At 45.9% G+C, this 25,496-nt stretch overlaps 1 protein-coding gene across 3 annotated transcripts in view; it reads right to left on the reverse strand.

Annotated features, from left to right (window-relative positions):
- The window catches only part of PLEKHG5 (pleckstrin homology and RhoGEF domain containing G5), a 189,548-nt gene that overhangs the window by 128,638 nt on the left and 35,414 nt on the right, over positions 1–25,496 (reverse strand). The window contains exon 1 of one of the 3 annotated variants that reach the window (XM_069949001.1): positions 854–1,189. The exons of the other annotated variants lie outside the window; for them this stretch is intronic. The gene's annotated coding sequence lies outside the window, so the exon portion shown is untranslated. Of the gene's footprint in view, positions 1–853; positions 1,190–25,496 lie in introns of those variants that run through there. 3 annotated transcript variants of the gene reach the window in all.

A 25,496-nucleotide genomic window follows, 5' to 3' on the forward strand; every position in this document is an offset into this window, starting at 1 on the left:
ACTGTCTCTATAGAGGTCGGAGATACAAGGTGAGGTCTATACTGTCTCTATAGAGGTGGGAGATACAAGGTGAGGTCTATACTGTCTCTATAGAGGTCGGAGATATAATGTAATATACTGAGACTTGATCTTGAGCTTCACCTTGGAGTAGCCGCCTTCCAGGTACAGGTGAGATGTGGAGGTGTGAAATATTGAAGCTAACGTGGGGCACGGTGAGGTCTTCCTGCACTTAGATACAGACACAACTATTAGATCCTTAGGGTCGGTATACGGCTTAGGAACAGGTCACCTCTATGGGCTGTAAAGACTCTGAGACTAGATACAAGGTAAAGTGTACAGGTCTATGTGATCTCCAGACTCATCCTGACACCTAGATATCTAGACCCATCAGGGTCAGTTCCAGGCTTCAAGGCCGACCTGTTCTAGAATCAGGTCCACAACCCTCCAGAAGCAGCAGCACCAGGCACCATAGCTACCTGCTCTAGAATCAGGTCCACCACCCTCCATAAGCAGCAGCACCAGGCTCATTGGCTGACCTGCTCTAGAATCAACTCTCTGGAGTCCACCACCCTCCAGAAGCAGCAGCACCAGGCTCCATGGCTGACCTGCTCTAGAATCAGGTCCACCACCCTCCAGAAGCAGCAGCACCAGGCTCCATGGCTGACCTGCTCTAGAATCAGGTCCACCACCCTCCAGAAGCAGCAGCACCAGGCTCCATGGCTGACCTGCTCTAGAATCAGGTCCACCACCCTCCAGAAGCAGCAGCACCAGGCTCCATGGCTGACCTGCTCTAGAATCAGGTCCACCACCCTCCAGAAGCAGCAGCAGCAGGCTCCATGGCTGTCACACTCACCTTCCAGGCTGGCTGCACAGCTGAAGAAGTCTACATGGGCATCAGATCTGCTGCCTGACATGTGTCGGAAGAGAAATAAACATCCATTGGCCCAGGGAGGAGGAGGAGGATGCGGAGTTCTTAGTCAGGGAAGAGACTGCTTCACCTTGGAGAGCCCAGACAGAATGTTTCCAGAGAGGAGGAGGATGATGCTTGCAGTGAGTCACTTATCCATAGGGCTAGCTGCTGCTGCTGCTGGCAGGATGAGAGTGTGGTGGAGGTGTGGCAGCATGCAGATAGTGCAGCCACCATGCAGAGCTGCAGCAGCAGGACCCCCTTCCCTCAGAGCTGCACTCTGTTCAGTGTGAGCCTGTCTGTGACTCCAGCTCTCCCTTGGCTGAGCTCATGTCTATTCCTCCCATACTCCCCCTCCCCTTCCACAATGAGCTGCACACTGCTGGAACCTAAGCCTCCAGGGCTCCTACAAGACACATCTCTTCCCAGGTGAGAGAGGGATCAGTACACACCTGTCTGAGCATCAGGTTTCTGAGCTGGAAGAAGGGAGGAAGCACATGGCCAGGGATGGGGGGCTCCCTCTGTACAGCTGCTTCTTATGGGGGATGGAGAAGATGTATATACCCTGCATAGGGGAAGGGGGATATAGGAGAACTGTGCTGTGTCACTCATCTGTCCCTGACCAAGGATTCTGCACAGTACAGAGGGGGATACTACACACAGTGATGTCACAGGACAGGGATACTACACAGTGATGTCACAGTACAGGGGGGATAATACACACAGTGATGTCACAGGACAGGGATACTACACACAGTGATGTCACAGGACAGGGATACTACACAGTGATGTCACAGTATAGGGGGGATAATACACACAGTGATGTCACAGTACAGGGATAATACACAGTGATGTCACAGTACAGGGATAATATACACAGTGATGTCACAGTACAGGGATAATACACACTGTGATGTCACAGTACAGGGATAATACACACTGTGATGTCACAGTACAGGGATAATACACACAGTGATGTCACAGTACAGGGGGGATAATACACACAGTGATGTCACAGTACAGGGATAATACACAGTGATGTCACAGTACAGGGATAATACACACAGTGATGTCACAGTACAGGGATAATACACAGTGATGTCACAGAACAGAGATAATACACACAGTGATGTCACAGTACAGGGATAATACACAGTGATGTCACAGTACAGGGATAATACACAGTGATGTCACAGTACAGAGATAATACACACAGTGATGTCACAGTACAGGGGGGATAATACACACAGTGATGTCACAGTACAGGGGGGATAATACACACAGTGATGTCACAGTACAGGGGGGATAATACACACAGTGATGTCACAGTACAGGGATAATACAGACAGTGATGTCACAGTACAGGGGGGATAATACACACAGTGATGTCACAGTACAGGGGGGATAATACACACAGTGATGTCACAGTACAGGGGGGATAATACACACAGTGATGTCACAGTACAGGGGGGATAATACACACAGTGATGTCACAGTACAGGGGGGATAATACACACAGTGATGTCACAGTACAGGGATAATACAGACAGTGATGTCACAGTACAGGGGGGATAATACACACAGTGATGTCACAGTACAGGGGGGATAATACACACAGTGATGTCACAGTACAGATAGATGATCTTTCCCTGATACAATGACTTCATCAGGAAGGACCTTTGGTTGTGCAGTATTTCCTGTCCCCGCTGCCGGTGATGATAGACATATATCAGTCTGGTGCGGGGAGGTGACATATGGCAGTAGCGCAGTACCAAGGGGGTGACGAGGGGGAAACATCTGGGGGTTGCTATGGTAACGCCACCATTTTTTTTCTTTGCACCGCACAGATGGTAATAACTATTAGATCAGGATCTGCCGAGAACCCTGGAGGGCAAAGACGCTTTTCGGTTCTTCCTCTTCTTGTGAAGGGAAGAGCAAAGGGAAATCCAGCTGCAGATAGGTTAAAGGGGAACTCCAGCAAAAAAAATCTCTCAAATCAACTGGTTTCAGACAGTTATAGAGATTTATAATTTACTTCTCTTTTAAAATCTCCAGTCTTCTAGTACTTATCAGTTGCTGTATGTCCTGCAGGAAGTGGTGTATTCTCTCCAGTCTGAAACAGTGCTCTCTGCTGCCACCTCTGTCCATGTCAGGAACTGTCCAGAGCAGGAGAGGTTTTCTATGGGGATTTGCTGCTGCTCTGGACAGTTCCTGACATGGACAGAGGTGGCAGCAAAGAGCACTGTGTCAGCCTGGAGAGAATACACCACTTCCTGCAGGACACACAGCAGCTGATAAGTACTGGAAGATTGGAGATTTTTTTAAATAGAAGTAAATTGCAAATCTCTATAACTTTCTAAAACGGATTCGAACTAAACAAAATTTCACTACGATGTGGAGGGGTACAACTCCCATCATGCCTGTACAGCCCTCATCATGATGGGAGTTGTAGTTTTGCAGGTACTGGGAAGCCTCATGTTGGGGCAGACGGGTGTTATTCTCCTGATGGTCTCCTGTATTGTCTGGAAGGGTCACGAGGCTTCGGTGATGGATTTCCCAGCATTCCTGGGCCGTGGCTTACTTTTTCGGATACTTGGCCGTCCTGGAGACGGTTTGGAGATAGCGCGGCGTTTAGCACTGGAAAATTGCTATTTATGGCATAATGACTAAATTTACGGCAGTGAATCAAACCGGCGATATAAATAGAGCGTCCGCGCTGCCACCCTGCTGTCTGGTCCATACATTATTTATCAGAGCCGCGCCGAGCGCTCCCGAAAGGGCTTTTCTCATCTCCTCTGTTTACTACCAAAGCTGCAAGGAAGAACAGAGCCGATAATGTGAGGGGTCAGTCTAAGGGTCCTATTACACTGAGCGATTTTTAACGACTAACGATAAACGATCACAAACGAGATTGTTTATCGTTAACCTGAAATCGCTCACCATATTACACAGAACGATGGTCGTTAGTTACGATCGTTACTATGATCGTTTATTCCTTCTGATCCAATAAACAATGCGCAATTACACTGAACGATTAGTGAAAAAACGCGGAACTTGAGAGAACGAATGTGGAATTACAGCGAACGATTACCAACCGATTAACGATAATTTTAGGTTCAGATCTAAATCCACGATCAACAACATACAAGCGATTTTTCAATCGTTGCCTGCAATTACACAGAACGATTATCGTTTAAATTCAAACGATTTAACGATTTTTCGCATGATGATCGTCCCGTGTAATAGGGCCCTAAGAAAGGGGACACCGACTGTCCTGTCCGAGCAGATTATAACAGGTTGTATCACACTGGGACTCCACAGCACAATGTATCATCTAAGGATTAATTATATACAACACAGAGAAATGCTACATAGCAGCAACGGCCGCATATCTACTATCACCTAGTGCACCAATGGCGTACACACTGCCCCCAAAACTGCAATTTCCATCATGCCTCAGGATAAGTAATGTATGTACACAGTGACCCCAGCAGCAGAATAGTGAGTGCAGCTCTGGAGTATAATACAGCATATAACTCAGGATCAGTAATGTAATGTATATACACAATAACCCCACCAGCAGAATAGTGAGTGCAGCTCTGGAGTGTAATGCATGATGTACCTCAGGATCAGTAATGTAATGTATACACACAGTGACCTCACCAGCAGAATAGTGAGTGCAGCTCTGGAGGATAATATAGGATGTAACTCAGGATCAGTACAGGATTAGTAATGTAATGTATATACACAATAACCCCACCAGCAGAATACTGAGTGCAGCTCTGGAGTATAATACAGGATGTAACTCAGGATCAGTAATGTATGAACACTGTGACCCCACCAGCAGAATACTGAGTGCAGCTCTGGAGTGTAATGCATGATGTAACTCAGGATCAGTAATGTAATGTATGTACACAGTGACCCCACCAGCAGAATACTGAGTGCAGCTCTGGAGGATAATATAGGATGTAACTCAGGATCAGTAATGTAATGTATGTACACAGTGACCTCACCAGCAGAATAGTGATTGCAGCTCTGGAGTATAATACAGGATGTAACTTGGGATCAGTAATGTATGTACACAGTGACCCCACCAGCAGAATAATGAGTGCAGCTCTGGAGTATAATGCAGATTATACAGTACAGACTACATGATAGTGATATTAATTTGTAATCTGCAATGTAACTGACCTCCCATGTATAGTTTATCTACATATAATGTATAGTCTGTGAAATGCTGCTCTATTATCCCGGCCCATGTATAGATATGTTAGGGAATAGTTTATAATACAAGTTTCCTTACAGTGTGAATGACATTGATACTCCACACAGGCTGCAGGCACACTAATGGCCCTATTCCACGGGCCGTTTTAGAGGAGCAAACGAGCGCTATTAGCGCTCGTTTGCTCCTCGTTCGCCGCTCGCTGCCGCCGCTATTCAACGCGGCTGTAGCGAGCGGGTGAGTGCGGGAGGGGCGGCGGGGAGCTGCGGGGGGGCTGCTCGGAGGATCGCTGATCGTCCGGGCAGCCCATAGGATATAGCAGAGTCTGCTGCCGATGCTCCTATTCAGCGGAGCGACGGCAGCAGATCGCTGCTATATCAGTCGCTTGTTTTTCAACATGTTGAAAAACAAGCGACTGCAACGATCAGCCGACATGAACGATGTCGGCTGATCGTTGCACTCTATTCCACGGAACGATTATCGTCCGTAGCGGTCGATATCGTCCGAAAATGAACGATAATCGTTCCGTGGAATAGGGCCATAAGAGTTAACACAGTTGTGTGGCTGTAAGCAGAGGGGGATTATCCTCTCCTGCATTGTCCTCACTGTCTGACACAGCACCTTCACCTCCTATAGGAGACAGTAAGGAGCTCCCGGCCAGGCTGCGCAGTCACACCCATGGAGCCGGCCAGCTGGGACTATGCAGCTACTGTAATCACAAGGCGATGGTGATTGGTGGCGGCCATGGCTCTTCCATCTAATGTTATGCTTACTTCTGAAATTGCCCTTTTCCCTTGTGTAGCGGGTATTTTTAGCCGCCCGTTCCTGGGCTGATGAAAGCCTTTCCTATAGTAAACATGCAGTTTAGGCGCAGACAGGGGTGACTCACAATGGCCTCTAATAGCAGCCTTACTGGAGCACTCCGCAGCCGGAGAAATTCATTTCCTGAGCAGCAGACTGAACACTTTACTCTCTTATCTAAACAAGTCAGACGCACGTGGACGGCGCTGGTGAAAAGCGAAGGGAACCTCCACGGCTCAGGCGTCCCAGCGTACAGTCTGCTGCACGTGCGATGCCCTGGCCCCTGGGGGCCACTTCCGCAGTGCTGGTGTTATGAGCGGGCAATGACCGGGGCAGCTGCAGGGGTTATACTTGTCACGGTATAGGCCTGAGGGCAGCACAGCTGTAGGGCCGGTCTGTGGAATCTGCGGGTGATGATGGGCATGCGATTCTTCGCTGCACTTAGTCAGGGCACCAGTTAGTGGACACCAATGCCAGGGTTCAGTAACAGCGGTTTTATTATAGATAAGGTAACTAGTAGCAACAGTTCTGTCCGGATGTAACCGGGTATATAGCAGGCTCTGACAAATAAAGCAGGAGTGGTGCTGCATAGGCTGTGAGAATACGTGCCGGATGATGGGAGTAGGAGTATGAGAGGAATAGCGTTGCTGGGTGGATTAGCTTGAGAATAATACTTGCTGTGAATCCTTGCAGCGATGAGGAGAGATAACGGAATGACACCCAGATAAGAGAAGACTCCGGACACTTGAGCAGGCAGATACAGCCGAAGACTTGAATACAGCAGAGCACCTGATCCACACTTCTAGTGGTGAAGTGGGAGCTGCAGAGAAGAAGCCCAACTCCTCTGAGGCAGGAGAGGGACGACACACATCCTCCTTGCTTGGAAGTAGGGGGAAGACTCCCTTGTTAGGAGGAAGTGGGAGGTCACATGGTTGTTCCTGGCCAGAGCTAGTCGGCCATTGGAGGAACCATGGTTACAGGTCACGTGATCAACAGCCTTGCATACCACTGTACAATGCAATAATACACAGGAATACATGACAATACACATGAGAATGCACATTACCAGAGAATACTAGGGGAAAACCAGCAGCAGTTGCAGTGCAAACACTTACCAGAACAGGCATAATAGGAGTAGTAGTCTGCATGTTCTGGGACACTGCACACGCTTACAAAGGACACCTTCAAAGGGGGCCTCCGCCTCCGACAAGTCCTACTAGAACACCTTCAAAGGGGGCCTCCGCCTCCAACAAGTCCTACTAGAACACCTTCAAAAGGGGGCCTCCGCCTCCGACAAGTCCTACTAGAACACCTACAAAGGTGGCCTCCGCCTCCGACAAGCCCTACTAGAACACCTTCAAAGGGGGCCTCCACCGCCTCCGACAAGTCCTACTAGAACACCTACAAAGGGGGCCTCCACCGCCTCCGACAAGTCCTACTAGAACACCTACAAAGGTGGCCTCCGACAAGTCCTACTAGAACACCTACAAAGGTGGCCTCCGACAAGTCCTACTAGAACACCTACAAAGGTGGCCTCCGACAAGTCCTACTAGAACACCTACAAAGGTGGCCTCCGACAAGTCCTACTAGAACACCTTCAAAGGGGGCCTCCGCCTCCAAGTCCTACTAGAACACCTTCAAAGGGGGCCTCCGCCTCCGACAAGTCCGACTAGAACACCTTCAAAGGGGGCCTCCGCCTCCTACAAGCCCTACTAGAACACCTTCAAAGGGGGCCTCCACCTCTGACAAGCCCTACTAGAACACCTTCAAAGGGGGCCTCTGCCTCCGACAAGCCCTACTAGAACACCTTCAAAGGGGGCCTCCGCCTCCGACAAGTCCTACTAGAACACCTTCAAAGGGGGCCCCCGCCTCCGACAAGTCCTACTAGAACACCTACAAAGGGGGCCTCCGCCTCCGACAAGTCCTACTTGTGAAGGGTCTCTAAATAATTTGAACACATGGTGCCCTCCTATAGGAACCCACACCGGTCAGCTGTAATCTGGGAAAATGTTGTGGCAGGTGTTCAATTTCCCTAGAGCGCCACCACAGGAGGAGTGCAGCATTACACAGCATCCACTTACATCTGTGGGTTATCTGTGTAGTGCAGGACAGGACGGGTCCTCCAGAGTAGGAGACACTCTTTGTTGCTGCTCCCCACTGTGGCCAAGAGAGGACAGGTCACCCTAGACATCTAGAGTATAAGTTCATGAGTTCTCTACACTGGACAACTAACTTTAAGGGATTGTCAAGCTGCACATTTTTTCCAAGCAGCTTACGGTGCTATGAGGTAATGCTCGCCTGCTGCTCCTGATGCTTCCCGGGCCCGCCATGGTCCCGGGTCACTTGGCATGTCACATGACTGCTGCAATCGCCAGCTGTATCAGTGACTGGTCGTCACCACTGAGATCAGTTCTGAGACCAATGATTGGCTGAAGTGGTCACTTGTCACTGACACATTATTGCTTGAGCCGGGTGCACAGACATTAACTGGGGGACCCCGATAGCGGCAGCACAGGGACGGCAGAGGTACCCTATGTAACTGACTACTAAGTGACAGATCAGTGACATGGAACTTCTGTCCTACAACTCACACCATAGAGTCTCAGTGTTTCCTATGAGATGAAACTATCCTGTCATTCTGTCTTGCGATAAATCAATGAGATGCAACTTCTGTCTTCTAAATCACTTTATAGTCGCAGTCATATATGTCTTCTGTCTCATAACTCACATTATAGGGATTCAGCCTCTGCGACACGGGATCTTCTGTCCTATAACTCATACTGTAGAGTCTCAGTGCATTCCTATGAGATGCAGCTTCGTCCTGTCTCCTTGTGATAGGTCAGTGACATAAATCTTCTGTCCTATAACTCATACTGTAGAGTCTCAGTGCATTCCTATGAGATGCAGCTTCGTCCTGTCTCCTTGTGATAGTTTAGTGACATTGAGGTTTTCTCCCATAACTCACACTATAGAGTCTCAGTGTATCCTATGAGATGAAGCTTCACCCTAGCGGCTATGTGATCAGGCATCTTGCTGCTTGAGTTCCCATTCCTTTTCATTAGCCCTTGCCTCCCCATGTCTCTTGCAGCTACGCAGTCAGGAGAAGGTGGTAATACCCCACTGCCATTGCCCTGATCCTGGTGTCTAGTAAAGGAATGGCTGTTTGCACCTGCAGTGCTGTCTGTGCTTCTCTCCTACATTATTGGGGCTGGTATCGGCAGCTCTCAGTCTTATCACAGAGGTCTGTGGTCCTGGTGTCCTGGTGTCAGGTGTCCTGTGCTGTAGGTGTCAGTCTGCATCCCCCTAGGCCAGTGTCAGGGCGGACGGACATTTCTCAGGCAGAGTCTCAGGACTGACATGTTTCGGGGCGTTCACCATCCTCACACAAGCTCTGGGATATAGATATATTCTCTGTTTCTGTAATACAGCTGGATGCCCCCGGGGACTGAGGTTACTGTCAGGAGGGAGCAGCCACTGATTCACCTTTTTGCGACTCATTTCCATGGCTCTAGGGGACTCGCTGTACGCTGTTATTCTCTGTGGCAACAGCCAAACTTCAGACAACATAGAAAAGTATGACTCGGAATCCTGTGCGTTTACTCATATCTCAACCTCAGACCACAGGCCCAGCCGAGAACGGTGCACGGACCCTGATGGAGAAGACACATACGGCCATGTGTACAATTATACATCATATGGCCTATATATATATATACACAATTATAGGGCTATATGTGTACAATTATACATTATACGGTATATATATATATATATATATATATATATATACACACACATACATCATATGGCCTATATATATATATATATATATATATATATATATATATATATATATGGCCTATATATATATATATATATATATATATACACACACAATTATACGGCTATATGTGTACAATTATACATCATATGGCCTATATATATATATATATATATATATATATATATATATATATATATATATATACACACACAATTATAGGGCTATATGTGTACAATTATACATTATACGATATATATATATATATATATATATATATATATATATATATACACACACATACATCATATGGCCTATATATATATATATATATATATATATATATACACACACACAATTATACGGCTATATGTGTACAATTATACATCATATGGCCTATATATATACACAATTATACGGCTATATATATATATATATATATATATATATATATATATATATACATACACACACACAATTATACGGCTATATACAATATATATATATATATATATATATATATATACACACAATTATATGGCTATATGTGTAGAATTGTAAATTATACGGTATATATATATATATTATATATATATACACACAGACACACAATTATACGGCTATATGTTTACAATTACACATTATATGGCCTATATCTATATACAATTCTACATTATATAGCCTATATACATATATCTATATACACATACATACAATTCTACACTATATAGCCTATAGATATACAATTCTACATTATGTGGCATATATATATATATATATATATATATATATATATACACACAGTTATACGGCTATATGTGTACAATTATATGGCATATATACTGTATATATATATATATATATATATATATATATATATATATATATATATATTTATACACAATTGTACATTATATGGCCTAGATGTAAAACTTTTGAGCAACATATGGCCTGTGATTGGATGGCTTCTCAGCTGGGGCGGGGACCATCACAGTAACACCAGGGGATTAAGGCATGTGAGTGTTAAGTTATACCTAAGCTTTTGGAGGGCCAGAGAACCCCTTTAAGCATATGGCTGTCCCATGGATCTGAGTAGAGGAGCTATCACCCAGCACATGACACATGGATGGGCCGGGCTCCCTGCACCCCTCTGAGTCTTCTGCTCTCACTGTATATTATGCGTTTGCTCTGAGTATAAAAAGTTCTTGTTTGGCTCTTTCCATCCGGTTCCCGTCCAACATTCATGGAACAAGTCAAACGTCCACCCTCCTCAGCCTGTGTCCACATCCAAGCAGCACTGAAGATTGGCCAGCGCCAAAGCCTGGAGCGTCTCCTCTGTCCGCGTCTAATCACAATGTTTTCCTAAGTGAAGCGTCTTTCGCAACCCCAGGTAACACGAGAGCGGAGACCATGGCAGATTATTTGGATAAGCTGAGATGTATCGGGATTTTGCTCACCTCAAGTGTTCCAAAATAGAACACAAACATTGCCTTTCCTTTTTTGTGAAAACTTATTTTTATTGCTTAACGTCCGAACTAAAATTAGACGCCAGGAGAAGTGCGGACCTACCCCAAGAGGAGAACGCTAGAGGAGTCTGACTTACAGTGTTACAGTACAAGTAACTTCTACTTAAAGGGGTTCACCACAATGAAAAAAATCTTTCAAATTAACTGATGCCAGTGATTTATAATTTACTTTAATACTATAATTTACTTTAGTACTTATCAGCTGTTGTATGCCCTGCAGGAAGTGGTGTATCTCCCCAGTCTGACACAGTGCTCTCTGCTGCCACCTCTGTCCAGAGCAGCAGCAAATCCCCATAGAAAACCTCTCCTGCTCTGGACAGTTCCTGACATGGACAGAGGTGGCAGCAGAGAGCACTGTGCCAGACGTCAAGCTACAGGATCCAGTGACCTCAAAGGCTATGAAGGTACAGAGCAAGATGGCCATGGAGGCCGGAACAGAGCTCCATCCTCCTCCGTGATCACAAGGGGGCGTCACACCGACTCTACTCTCAGGATTATGATGTGGAGGACATAATGTACAGTGGCCGGGCCCCTATAGCCTTCATGCTTGGTACACTAACAGCTGAAAGACACATTGATTTGGTCATGGAACCAGTGGTACGGCCATTTTTCATCTCAGCTCCTGTTAGCAATCTGCATGGCCTGTACATCCTACCATGGCTGGCAGCGTCTCCGGACTTGTCCCCCATTGAATACATCTAACATCATTGGTCGGAAATTGCCAAGATTGCTGCCAGGATCTTGCTGATTTGCTTGCCCAAGTTCATTCAGCGTGGCAGAACATCCCAAAGACAACCACTAAAGGGGGCTGATGGGTCAAGACGTGGAGGGGGCCGACATATATCCCGATCATCGCATTCGGGCAACGTGTCTATCCATCCTGTGTTTTCTATAATCCAACAACTCTTCCTTCTTGATGGGAAGAGAAGTCAGAGAATGTTGTTAGAGTTAGGTAGGAGAGGAGGATGAGGATGGGGGTAGGGGCTGGAATAGAAGTAAATGCTTAAGGTAGGAGATGAGGAGAGGTAAGGTTAGGGATGAAGTATAGGGCAAGAGTTGGATTTATAAGTGGTGCTCTACTTTGGATGATGTCTACTTGAAAGGTTCGTCCAAACCTGAGCGTACGGCATTCGAATACCAGTGGCTGAAGAAGTTGGATGCAGTCCTGGAAAACTTGCATAGAGCCTATGGCTGTATCCATGCTCCCCAGGCAGCCTTAGGGCTGCATCTAACTTCTTTAGGCACCGGTAAGTAAATGCCACAAGCTTGGGTTCAGATGGCCCCTAGTATGCTCAAGGATCGCTCATCCCTAATCACAATGTATTCCACTGCTGGGACCCCCAGTGATCAGTTGCCATCTTTAGAGGAAAGTAATGCAGGACAGGACAGGTCCTCTATAAAGGGAATCCACTCCTGTAATAACCGCATGTGACCAGACATTAATTCCTTAAGGGAAACATAACGCCTCATAACTCCTAAGACTTCATCACTGACATTGCCCAATACTCCCGTAATTCCTCCGTCATCTCCCTGAGGAATGATTCACGGACCTGACACCAGAATTAGCCGAGCCTCGCTTGTGGTTAGTCAGGATCCGGCAGGTCGCCATGTTGGGCCGGGCAATCTTAGGAGGTGCGAGGCACTCAAACGTCTCGGCTCTTTATCGGAGCTTCTGGAAATCGAATGCAGAACACGTGTGAGACGTAATATACAATGTAATAAGACGAGAGAAGAAAGTGCGGAGACACAAACAGGGTGTCGAAATCTTCCTCTGCTTGTGGGATGACTGCTCGGAGGGAGAAGGAACGCCGGCCGACATGCCAGGACTCACAGGGCTTTAATTGTAGACAATAAAACTGCTTAAATGACTGGCTGCGCCGTGATGAGCGGTTACCGCGTCTGCCTGACGTGAAGGAGCTCGCTTCTGCATTCTGACAAATCTGGTGGGGGGGGGGTCTACGGGATCCATCACTGCTCAGGACTGATGGCGGCTGTAATGTGGCTGGGACAGCAGCACGACCTACCATGGTCCCACAAGGGAAGCGGTCCCATACCAACCATGAAGGTGCTGGGCTGTGTACCAGAGTCTGATGCTTGATCCACCTCCTCTTCACACCCATTGGGACAGTTCTCTATCCCCTTCTAGTTCCTCTGGATTTTCTGCATAGATTGCCCCTAAATAACAAAGAAAGACTGAGACCGACCAGGACTAACACTGGCCGTACACATAGATACGTGTGGGCCATACGGAATGACATCAGCGAGAACAACCGACCATCTGATATATGGAAACTATCCCCGGTGGTAGAAAGGGACATTTAATATGGTGGTGTTGGTCTCCCTACTGGAGCCGCCCCTTGGCTGGGCCCTTCCCTGGAGGGATATCTGGATGGTCCTGTGTTTGGAGACTCTTGAATGAGGCTCCATGGACTCTTTTTTGCATATTTATATTTCCCAGGGGGCAATGCACCTAGGATTTTACTGTATTGAGTGCTTTTACTAGGAGCCTACAGTGTTTCCCTTGCCTGGTCTCCCTGAGATCAGTGATTTGTTTGCCGTATTGGTCTACTAGGCATTGCTCTCGCCTAGCCAGAATCCTGCCCAACACTGATGAGGGGCAACACCCCGAAACAGCTGTCAGTGGATGGATACCTGGCCTTGGTGTTTCCCAGGTTACACCCTTAGACTCATAACTGAATTGGATATTGGATATAGGGCCACTTAATATGGTGGTGTCCTTACAGAAGCCACCCCTTGGCTAGGTCCTTCCCTGGAGGGATATCTGGCTGGTCCCGTTTCTGGACTCTTAATTGAGGCTCCGCAGACTCTTTTTGCCTATTAGCTGCAGTAGAAGTTGGGGGAGAGAAGGATCGGGCATGTTAGATTTCAACATACGCTCCCTGGATTTTTCCTAATTAGGGTAACAGGAAGTAGGGGACAGAGGGCTGGATCAGACTACATAGGGTTTGTTTGTAGTCTGTTACCATGGTGACGAATAGGCCTGCAGAGGAGAAGAGCTATAGATACGGAATGGTAAGACAATGTTTAGGTAAAACCATTAGAATGATATGTTGTAGAATTATATAAACCACATAAGAGAAAATGGTTTCATAGGAAGACGGAGCCTTTAAATGTCCTTTTTAATGTAAGGTAATAATCCAGACAACCTGATAATCCGGCATCTGATGTAAAGCGCCCTCCTGCTCTTATGAGTAATATCGCTATTATACATCACTAGCTCTGTACTCTATCTATAAGTAAGTCACCTAGAAGATGACATTGTATGATTACACCATGTGAGGATCGCTAAGATACAGGGATGTGGGCAAAAAGCTGCTTGGCGTAAAGCGGGGTCAGTGCTTGATATCCACCTTGGCTGCTCCTCCTGACACCCATGGGAAAGTGCACGAGTATTACTCCTCCTCTGATGGGATACAGTGCTCTCTCCAGCCATAGCGTGAGAATAGACAACTCATTCCCCATAAGGTCGCTTAAGGGATCAGGGATGTACTTGGCCTGGAGTGCGTATTAAATGCATGTTACTGTCACAAGACATCACAGACCACACGGCCTTTTATAATGAGCTAAATTGGGGATTTAGGGATTTTCAGCATTGGCAGCACTGCCCCCTGCAGGTCAACACTGTCATTGCAGAATCATTGGAGGAATTAATTACCTATCAAACAATAATCACGTATCATGCTCAAGGCTGCGTATACAGAAAAGAGAGGTGGTTCATTTATTATTAAACTTTGTATTTTAAATGGATAAAATATGTTTTCTAATCAAATGGTGTAAGAAAGCTATTCAGATTTGTAATTTACTTCTATAGAAAAATCTCCAGTTTTCCAGTACTTATCAGCTGCTGTATGTCCTGCAGGAAGTGGTGTATTCTCTCCAGTCTGACACAGTGCTCTCTGCTGCCACCTCTGTCCATGTCAGCAACTGTCAAGAGCAGGAGAGGTTTTCTATGGGGATTTGCTACTGCTCTGGACAGTTCCTGACATGGACAGAGGTGGCAGCAGAGAGTACTGTGTCAGACTGGAGAGAATACACCACTTCCTGCAGGACATACAGCAGCTGATAAGTACTGGAAGAATGGTGATTTTTTTTTTCTTTTCATAGAACAATCCCTTTAATAGGGCTGAGCATGGTCGAGCTGCAGTACAAGGCACAAGGACATTCCTATGGACATCCCTAATGCTGCGTTTACACGTAACGATTATTGGCCCGATCGTACGATTAGCAATGTCGGATTTACGATTTTTTTTTTATAACGATCAGCGTTTAGATGGTACGATATATCGTACGAATATTCACACTGCGATCGTTTTGAGATCGTTTAAGCCTATCTCACACATTGGTTAAATCGGCGAACGACTGTTCACACGGAACGATTTGCGAATTTTTTGCGTACGATGAACGACGATTTGATGACCTGATGAAAGATCAAAATGTACGATCGTTCGCTGCGTTTACACGTACGATTATCGTTCGAATTCGACCGTTATTGCGCAAATTCGCACGATAATGGTTACGTGTAAACGCAGCATTACAGTGTACATTACTACTCCTTTATTCTGCTGATCGAAGAGGAATCTGAGGGAGAGGCGTCCAACAATCAAACATCCGTCGCTGATCCCATCAGCATAATCCGGTCATAAAGTAGGGACACCTGGGTGACACAGGATACACAACACCGGCACATTCTGTAGGAAACATATATAAAAAATGCCGCCATATGAATGTGGTGTCTCCCTGATGTGCTGAAGCGATAACCTCCTCTCCTGTCATTTCACACAGGGACACATTTTCCGCCTAATTGGGCGGCACAGAGGTTCTGTCAGGTCAGCGCTGTGGATGTACAGGCCGCCTTCTGAAGAAAGAGAAACACTCCTTTCCTGCTAATCTCTGCCATTGTGTCTGTCAGCAGCTGTCTCAGGTCAGCAAGTTAAAAGCCAGACATGTATTTTATTTTATCACTGCACATGTAGCGCTGAGAGCTGCTGAAAAGAGGGGTGGGGGCTGGGAAGAGGGTCCTTTCTAGGGAATAACACAGTCTATGAGAGAGTGTACTGCACAATACTATGTACTGCACAAGAATATAACTACTATAATACTGCCCCCTATATACAAGAATATAACTACTATAATACTGCTCCTATATACAGGGATATAACTACTATAATACTGCTCCTATATACAGGAATATAACTACTATAATACTGCTCCTATATACAGGAATATAACTACTATAATACTGCTCCTATATACAAGGATATAACTACTATAATACTGCTCCTATGTACAAGAATATAACTACTATAATACTGCTCCTATATAGAGGAATATAACTACTATAATACTGCTCCTATATACAGGAATATACTACTATAATACTGCTCCTATATACAAGAATATAACTACTATAATACTGCTCCTATATACAGGAATATACTACTATAATACTGCTCCTATATACAAGAATATAACTACTATAATACTGCTCCTATATACAGGGATATAACTACTATAATACTGCTCCTATATACAGGAATATACTACTATAATACTGCTCCTATATACAGGGATATAACTACTATAATACTGCTCCTATATACAGGGATATAACTACTATAATACTGCTCCTATATACAGGGATATAACTACTATAATACTGCCCCTATATACAAGAATATAACTACTATAATACTGCTCCTATATACAAGAATATACCTACTATAATACTGCTCCTATATACAGGAATATAACTGCTATAATACTGCTCCTATATACAAGAATATAACTACTATAATACTGCTCCTATATACAGGAATATAACTACTATAATACTGCTCCTATATACAGGAATATAACTACTATAATACTGCTCCTATATACAAGGATATAACTACTATAATACTGCTCCTATGTACAAGAATATAACTACTATAATACTGCTCCTATATAGAGGAATATAACTACTATAATACTGCTCCTATATACAGGAATATACTACTATAATACTGCTCCTATATACAAGAATATAACTACTATAATACTGCTCCTATATACAGGAATATACTACTATAATACTGCTCCTATATACAAGAATATAACTACTATATAGGGACCCGTGTGGACCAGAGGACCTGCGCGGTGGTACACGGGGCAATATGGCTTGATCAATTCATATACAGACACTCTGGTGTTGATTTTTAATATAGGCCTAGCGGCATTAGTATCAGCCATAGATGGGATGTGCAGCCGTTCCATTCTCTCCAGTTCGTGTTTTGCAATTCTCCCTCTCTGAACAGCTAGCACTCCTTCATAAGACCCACATGACCAAAATTAGCAGGAGATGCCTGTGCTCACATGTCTGGACCCTATGTTTTCCCCATTCTGTGAGAGCAGCAATGGTAAGTGTAATACCATATCCATACTTGTGTCGTTTGGGGGCAGCCTTCCCCGCCGGTGGTGCTGGCTGGGTTTTGGTGGGGCTTTTTGGGTCTGGTCCTGTGACATTGGGGTTGCAGGGCCGTTCCATGGCCTCCCTTCCCTGCAAGTGCACGCTTTGCGGGGTTGGCGGTCGCTGACCGACACGGTGTGGAGTTAGCGTAGGGACCCGTGTGGACCAGAGGACCTGCGCGGTGGTACACGGGGCAATATGGCTTGATCAATTCATATACAGACACTCTGGTGTTGATTTTTAATATAGGCCTAGCGGCATTAGTATCAGCCATAGATGGGATGTGCAGCCGTTCCATTCTCTCCAGTTCGTGTTTTGCAATTCTCCCTCTCTGAACAGCTAGCACTCCTTCATAAGACCCACATGACCAAAATTAGCAGGAGATGCCTGTGCTCACATGTCTGGACCCTATGTTTTCCCCATTCTGTGAGAGCAGCAATGGTAAGTGTAATACCATATCCATACTTGTGTCGTTTGGGGGCAGCCTTCCCCGCCGGTGGTGCTGGCTGGGTTTTGGTGGGGCTTTTTGGGTCTGGTCCTGTGACATTGGGGTTGCAGGGCCGTTCCATGGCCTCCCTTCCCTGCAAGTGCACGCTTTGCGGGGTTGGCGGTCGCTGACCGACACGGTGTGGAGTTAGCTTAGGGACCCGTGTGGACCAGAGGACCTGCGCGGTGGTACACGGGGCAATATGGCTTGATCAATTCATATACAGACACTCTGGTGTTGATTTTTAATATAGGCCTAGCGGCATTAGTATCAGCCATAGATGGGATGTGCAGCCGTTCCATTCTCTCCAGTTCGTGTAACTACTATAATACTGCTCCTATATACAGGGATATAACTACTATAATACTGCTCCTATATACAGGAATATACTACTATAATACTGCTCCTATATACAGGAATATAACTACTCTAATACTGCTCCTATATACAGGGATATAACTACTATAATACTGCCCCTATATACAAGAATATAACTACTATAATACTGCTCCTATATACAGGAATATAACTACTATAATACTGCTCCTATATACAGGGATATAACTACTATAATACTGCCCCTATATACAGGAATATAACTACTGCAATACTGCTCCAATATACAGGAATATAACTACTATAATACTGCTCCTATATACAGGGATATAACTACTATAATACTGCCCCCTATATACAGGGATATAACTACTATAATACTGCTCCTATATGCAAGGATATAACTACTATTATATAATGAAGGAAGGGGTAGCCGGCACCACGTATAACACAGGCGTACTGAACCACTGAATGATAGCACGTGTAGCTTCCACCTCCAGAAAAACAGACCCTTGGAGGTGCTCAACAAAAATGCAGAGAAAACGCACAGTGTAAATACTGGTAAAGTAACAGTTGGCACTCACCACTTGGGGTTGTGAATATTCTTTATTGGAATAACGTGGTACACTTAGCTGGGAAGGGGGAGGGTGGTGAAGGCAGGTAGCGTCACTGATACAATGAACGTTTTCGCCCTGTGTCAGGCTTCGTCTGGTTGTGAACACGACCCCAAGGGGTGAGTGCCAACTTCTGTTACTTTACCAGTATTATAACTACTATTATACTGCTCTTATTTAACACTTCAGTGCTGATAGTACAACTACTATCCATAGTACCCTGTGTTGTAGTGTTACATCCCCTTCACATTGGATACATTGTACTGATAAGATGTTACATTGTAAAGTAGCGTCAGGTAAAACAAATGTTCGGCCAATAAAACAAAACACGACTTATCTCCTTCAGAAACAGCGCCACGTCTGTCTACAGGTCATGTGTGGTCCTGCATTGTGGCTGAGCTGCAATACCATCCACAACCTGTGCACTGATGTGGCGCTGTTTTGTAGTCCTTCCCCTTTGTTCGTAGGTGAGGGTGCCGCCACACTGGAATGCCAAGTAGGAGGTGATGACAAGTGACCCTGCTATGGGCACACAGCTTTATGAATCGGAGAATGACAGATGGCGTTAAACCACTGGAGTGTGAACAGCGTCGGGCTGGAGTTCTGTGCCGGGCAGCGCGGCTTTGTGCGGCTGAATAGGAATATTACTCTTCACTCAGTGGCTTTTCTCAAAAGACAAAACCAGCAGTGAGCGGGCACCGAGCGCTCCCATAGAAGGCGGCAGAGGCCGCGCCACTTCAAAGCCGCTCAAATGTCATCTGGATTTCTCATCTCCAACTTATAAAAACTCTAAAGAGCAATGTAAGCGGATGTGCCGCCCCGGGGCTGCAGGCTCTGCCCGACCGCTCTTTATTCTGTGTTTTAGCCCCTTAGGGTCCAGCGATTTGTCCTATTGTCTTAAGGCCCTATTCCACCAACAGATCTGACGACAGATTATCTTTCAAAGATTTGAAGCCAAACCCAGGAACAGACTATAAACAGAGAACAGGTCATAAAGGAAAGACTGGATTTCTCCTCTTTTCATATCCACTCCTGGGTTTGGCTTCAAATCTTTGGCAGATAATCTGTCGTCAGATCTGTTGGTGGAATAGGGCCTTTAGGCTGCTGTGCTGTCCCCCCTCCATGCTTTACACTGCATTTCTGCTTGTTCAGGCCTAACAATTCTACACATTATGTTTCCCTGAAAATATGAGGCTCCCCTGAAAGTAAGACCTAGCAAAGTTTAACTTTGGCAGCATGCCCACCGCATAGAACACCAGGGCATGCAGATGGGATTCTTTATAGCCCACCACTGTTGCCCCCCCCTACCTTTAGCGTCTGTTGCAGAGCAGCTGCTTCCAGGACATGGAGACCGTCACCTGCTGACAACCCCAATGTTCTCTTCCAGGGCTGTCACTTGTAAATGAGCGGGCAAGGCATCAAGAGGCCCGTTCCCTACCGCAAGATAAAGAGCTGCACACAGTCTGTCATTATCCTGTTGCCTGCCGCCATACTGTACCTGTCCTTGCTGTGCTGTACAGGTAAGATGTGGATATCTCCCCCTGGTGGCTGGGAGACGCCATACCATACACTGTCCCTGCTGTGCTGTACATGTACTGTGGTAAGCTCCCACTGGTGGCCGGAAGCTGCTATACTATACTCTGTCCCTGCTGTGCTGTACGAATATACTATGTTGAGCTCCCCCTGGTGGCCAGAAGCCACCATATCACAGGCTCTGTCCTTGCTGTGCATGTGACATGTGAATACTTCTTCATGGAAAAATAACACATTCCCTGAAAATAAGACCTTACCCTCACCCACAAATCTATTGGAGCAAAATTAATATAAGACACTGCCTTACTTTCGGGGAAACACAGTAGAGAGAGAGAGAGAGAGAGAGAGAGAGAAAAAGAATTTCTTGTTACATTGAAATTCCAAACTTCATTTAATTTTACTACTATTGAGAAACGCAGCGCCTTTCCTATCCTCAGTTTGGGTGTGCATCCGGCCAGAAGAGTGATTGACAGGGCCGGGAGCCATTGACTCCTAGCCCTGTCAAACAGAGTGCTGCATTTAACCGTGTGCACTCCTGATTAGGAATGCTTACCATTTATTGGCCAGCATCAGCACCTGGTGGCATCTGCCTGGGTGCTGGCGCTGGATCAGGCTGCCATGCAGTGCAACTGGAATTCCGGGAACTTTCTGGATACACATCTGGAGCTGTCCGGAATTCTGGATGTCTCCTTAGAGCTCTATGGAACATCTGTGCCGGATTCCGTAGAGTTTCTGGATGCCTCCGGACCCCCTTCACTCTGGAGGACCCGGCCTGTCGGTGCATTATACAGACTTCTTATCGTTTGGAATGGGAATGTTGTAATGTTTTCGGTGTCCTGTGGTGGCGCCTGTTTCATTCACAGATAACATATCCACTCTTTAACAAAGGGTGGCCAAACAGGCCGATGGCCCCTACATAATAGGGCTACCGATCATGCCTATAGCTATTGTGACCTGCAAACTGGTTGGTCTGGGACGTGCTAAAAAAGTCATCATCTGTCGGCAGCGCATCTCCCCGTGTAATACAGGACGTGCGGCAGATTACAGTTTGGTCGCCGTATTGCAGCTCAATTACACTGAAGTGAATAGAGTCGAATTGTAATACTACACAAAACCTGAGGACAGGGGTGGCGCTGTTTTTGCAAGAAAGTATTTGTGCTTTTTCTAATCCTATACAATGAGTGGCGCTGGTCACTGTACAATGTGGGGGGGGGGGGGGGTTGGTTCCGGGTTGCGGCGCCCCGCTGATCAGTCATTGGTGGCCAAGGCCATCAATCATATAGTCATAGTAAACCCCTGGAAGCTTCATATACATCTGGAGTAGCCCACAGCCTATATCTCCCTCCTCTGGGCTGTATGTGCTGCTGATACACAGTTGTGTCCGCACCCCTTGTGCCATCACGATGCTTTAACCCCTTTTAAAGGGGTAGTTCAGAAAAAAAATTCTTTAAAATCAACTGGTGCCAGAAAGTGACAGAGATTCATAAAAAAAAATCTCAAGTCTTCCAGTATTTATCAGCTGCTGTATGTCCTGCTGGAAGTGGTGTATTCTTTCTGGTTTGAAGAGCAGGATAGGTTTTCTATGGGGATTTGCTACTGCTCTGGACAGTTCCTGACATGGACAGAGGTGGCAGCAGAGAGCACTGTGTCACACTGGAGAGAATACACCACTTCCTGCAGGACATACAGCAGCTGATAAGTAATAGAAGACTGGAGATTTCTTAATAGAAGTGAATTAGAAATCTGTATAACTTTCTGGCACCAAATGATATGAAAGAAAAAACCTTTAACCCCTTTAAGTAACTATTAACCGGGATACAAGTATATTGGTGTTAACATTGCTGTCCTGATGGCACGCTCCGCGGTAAGTGCAGGCACTGGGCAGACTATGGTTTCCTCATTAAGCCTCCGCACACGGCCGGAATATGTCTCCTGACCGCGGGATCAGCGCTGCCATGAATTACAATGCTTCATTAGAATTTTCCACAACACTGCAAGACTCTACATAACAAGGTTACGCAGCTGCCGTGTCCAGACACTGAGGTGACCATACAGGGGACAAGTCTTACCTGTCCTGATTCCTCCACGGTAGCAGCCAATCACTGGCCCCGCGCTGTCCTGTCTGGCCAGGGATTGGCTGAGCGGCCTGTCATTACAGAGACCAGGCCAGAAGCGTCAGCGGTGAGCGGGAAACACGGGCAGAAGGCAGCAGGACACCGGGGGAGAACAGGTAAGTATGAAGTGACTGCACAGACATCACTAATGATATATACAGTACTGTATATATACAGCAAGAGCTGCACAGATATCACTAACCAGATATATATATACAGTAAGGGCTGCACGGACATCGCTAAAGATATATATATCCAGCAAGGGCTGCACAGACATCGCTAACAAGATTCTCTGCTGTCTCAGGAGGATTTGCTGGATCTTGTCTCTAAACCCCGCCCCTTTGACTAATGTCACCCCTTCTGACCAGCCCCTCCAGTCTACATCACCATCTTCCTGTCATACATCCATATCTTTATTGGGACATTTAGGGAATAATGAGAGGTAATTACAGCATGCTGCCTTGTGCTGTACAATGCCACAGGCAGAGGAGTGGTCAGGGAATGAATACATCAGGTGCTGCAGCTTTACTGACTGAAGAGCAATAGTCTGCTGTGTACTGAAATGTTCTGCAGCAGCTCTGGGCGGCTGGAGTGCTGGAGGGGAATAGATGGTGTGGGATGACTGTGATGGAGAGAGAAAGCAATGCATTCTGGGAATGAAGGAAGTAGTGAGAAGACATGAAAGGGGAGAGAATTACACTAAATTCTGTAGTGTTCTTGTTTATTTACCTGCTGTTGGAGTGCCCCTTTAATGAAATCTGAGACCAGTATTAAAGGGGGACTATCAGCAGGCTAGACGAATCCACCCTGCTGATGTGTCCCTATTGTACAGGAGATGCTGAGGATGAAGGTATGTCTCCTATAGCGTGTCACTTATAGCGTGTCTCCTATAGCGTGTCACTTATAGCGTGTCTCTTATAGCGTGTCACTTATAGCGTGTCTCCTATAGCGTGTCTCCTATAGTGTGTCCCTTATAGTGTGTCTCTTATAGTATGTGTCTCTTATAGTATGTGTCTCTTATAGTGTGTCTCTTATAGCTATAAGAGACACGCTATAGGAGACACGCTATAGGAGACACGCTATAAGAGACACGCTATAAGAGACACGCTATAGGAGACACGCTATAGGAGACACGCTATAAGAGACACGCTATAGGAGACACGCTATAGGAGACACGCTATAGGAGACACGCTATAGGAGACACGCTATAAGGGACACGCTATAAGAGACACACTATAAGAGACACGCTATAAGAGACACGCTATAAGAGACACGCTATAAGGGACGCGCTATAGGAGACACGCTATAAGAGACACGCTATAGGAGACACGCTATAAGTGACACGCTATAGGAGACACGCTATAGGAGACATACTATAAGGGACACGCTATAAGAGACACGCTATAAGAGACACGCTATAGGAGACACGCTATAAGAGACACGCTATAGGAGACACGCTATAGGAGACACGCTATAAGAGACACGCTATAAGAGACACGCTATAGGAGACACGCTATAAGAGACACGCTATAGGAGACACGCTATAGGAGACACGCTATAAGAGACACGCTATAAGAGACACGCTATAAGAGACACGCTATAGGAGACACGCTATAGGAGACACGCTATAAGAGACACGCTATAAGAGACACGCTATAAGAGACACGCTATAAGGGACACGCTATAAGAGACACGCTATAGGAGACACGCTATAGGAGACACGCTATAAGAGACATGCTATAGGAGACACACTATAAGGGACACGCTATAAGACACACTATAAGAGACACGCTATAAGAGACACGCTATAAGAGACACGCTATAAGAGACACGCTATAGGAGACACGCTATAGGAGACACGCTGTAAGAGACACGCTATAAGACACGCTATAAGAGACACGCTATAGGAGACATACTATAAGGGACACGCTATAAGGGACACGCTATAAGGGACACGCTATAAGGGACACGCTATAAGAGACACGCTATAGGAGACACGCTATAAGAGACACACTATAAGAGACACGCTATAAGAGACACGCTATAGGAGACACGCTATAAGAGACACGCTATAGGAGACACGCTATAGGAGACACGCTATAAGAGACACGCTATAAGAGACACGCTATAAGAGACACGCTATAGGAGACACGCTATAGGAGACACGCTATAAGAGACACGCTATAAGAGACACGCTATAAGAGACACGCTATAAGGGACACGCTATAAGAGACACGCTATAGGAGACACGCTATAGGAGACACGCTATAAGAGACATGCTATAGGAGACACACTATAAGGGACACGCTATAAGACACACTATAAGAGACACGCTATAAGAGACACGCTATAAGAGACACGCTATAAGAGACACGCTATAGGAGACACGCTATAGGAGACACGCTGTAAGAGACACGCTATAAGACACGCTATAAGAGACACGCTATAAGAGACATACTATAAGAGACACGCTATAAGGGACACACTATAAGAGACACGCTATAAGAGACACGCTATAAGAGACACGCTATAGGAGACACGCTATAGGAGACACGCTATAAGAGACACGCTATAGGAGACACACTATAAGAGACACGCTATAAGAGACACGCTATAGGAGACACGCTATAGGAGACACGCTATAGGAGACACGCTATAAGAGACACGCTATAAGAGACACGCTATAAGAGACACGCTATAGGAGAC

This window comes from Dendropsophus ebraccatus, chromosome 12 (assembly GCF_027789765.1).
Source record: "Dendropsophus ebraccatus isolate aDenEbr1 chromosome 12, aDenEbr1.pat, whole genome shotgun sequence".
In the NCBI taxonomy this organism is placed as follows: domain Eukaryota; kingdom Metazoa; phylum Chordata; class Amphibia; order Anura; family Hylidae; genus Dendropsophus; species Dendropsophus ebraccatus.